This window comes from Mixophyes fleayi, chromosome 2, assembly GCF_038048845.1.
Source record: "Mixophyes fleayi isolate aMixFle1 chromosome 2, aMixFle1.hap1, whole genome shotgun sequence".
Taxonomy (NCBI): Eukaryota; Metazoa; Chordata; class Amphibia; order Anura; family Limnodynastidae; genus Mixophyes; species Mixophyes fleayi.
This window is the reverse complement of record NC_134403.1, coordinates 248,597,961-248,599,521: the sequence shown is the minus strand read 5'-3', so window position 1 is coordinate 248,599,521 and position 1,561 is coordinate 248,597,961. Positions and strand designations below refer to the sequence as shown.

The window sequence follows — 1,561 nt, the reverse complement described above, 5'->3', positions numbered from 1 at the left end:
ATTGTTTAATAGAGTGTAATTGAGGATTCATTACTAAGCCTAATCAGAAGGGCTTGATTGTCCATTGTAATAAATTCTAAACACCAACCAAGTCACATGAGTATATATGTAATAATACATCTATCATAAACAAAGTGGTAGTTATAAATGGAAAAAATGTAATTACATAAACAGAGATTAATGTAAGCTAATTGAAATCCCTAATAGTAATTGGTATAACAGATTATGTTGGTAACATTAAGAAAAATAATAAACGTATAAAGGCGACCACGGTCGTACCATAGGAAATAGTTCTAACATATAGTTAAACTCCATTTAATTATGCATAAAACTGAAATGTTTAATTGGACTGATAGCAAGTCAGAATGTTGTAAATGTAAGGCTAATACATACATGACTGATGCTTAAAAACCTCTATGACTATCTAGCCTAAATGATGACAGTATTAATTGCTAAGATAATTTAAATGAATGGATGAACGGATTCTAATAAGTTTCTATGTTTATATACATGAGGCTAGGAATATCAAAAATAAGATGAGTGGCAATATTGGCCATAATTAAAACACATAAAGAGGCATCCTATCAAGGTAAGTATAAAATTGTAAAAGATTGCCTACATACTGGTTTAAGGAAAACACTACATCATGGTAAGCGAGAGATGGCGTGTCCTGCCACTAATTGTCACTATATTGGGATAGATCTACTACATGTCTACTACTGTACTGGATATTCCCGGGAGGTCTCCCATCCCAGTACTAAGCCAGCTCCAACCTGCTTGGCTTCCAAGGTCGGCGGGGATTGGGCATCACCAGGGTGGTATGACCGTAGTTTGCATGGAGATACTTTACCCAAAGGGACAATAGGGCATAGACACTACATATCCACGACTCGCAACCAATGTAGATATGGTGTTTCTAATGATAAAGACATATTCTATATTGAAATGTCGAATTCCATATTCAGTCCTCGTGGTGTTAAAGTTTCAAAATAAAGGATCAATTTACTTTCTTCTCTATTAATGTTTTCAATGGGGTCCCCTCCTCGCCAGTTGTTGTATACACATTTGATACCCAGAAACTTCAACCCTGTAGGATCACAGTTGTGTTTAATTTTAAAATGGCTGGAGAGGTGGTGTTTATCGAACCCATTTCTTATGTTCCTGATGTGCTCACCAAATCTGACCTTTAAGGATCTGATTGTTCGGCCAATATATTGCTTACCACATGGGCATTGTATGAGGTAAATAACGTTCTTGGTGTTACACGTAATAAAGTCTCTGACTGAGTACCTTTTTTGATTGTGAGATGAGTAGACCTCAGTAGTTCCTTGGGTACTGTTATGTTGGATTGTACGGCAGTTAATACATTTGCCACAGTGGTAAAAGCCTGGTTTCTGTATATTTTTAGTCAGCCAGTTGGTGTGTACAGTGTTGTCTTTAATGTGATTTTGGACTAAAACCTTCTTGATATCTGGCGCTTTCCTAAAGACTACTTTGGGTTTAGCTGAAATCAGAGGACCCAAGGTTTCATCCTTTTGAACAATATGCCAGTGATTGTAAA

The 1,561-nt window shown here is 36.3% G+C and overlaps 1 pseudogene; it reads right to left on the bottom strand.

Annotated features, from left to right (window-relative positions):
• Positions 1 to 713: 713 nt before the first annotated feature.
• LOC142141961 (5S ribosomal RNA) lies at positions 714 to 832 on the bottom strand (annotated as a pseudogene).
• Between the last annotated feature and the right edge of the window lie 729 nt (positions 833 to 1,561).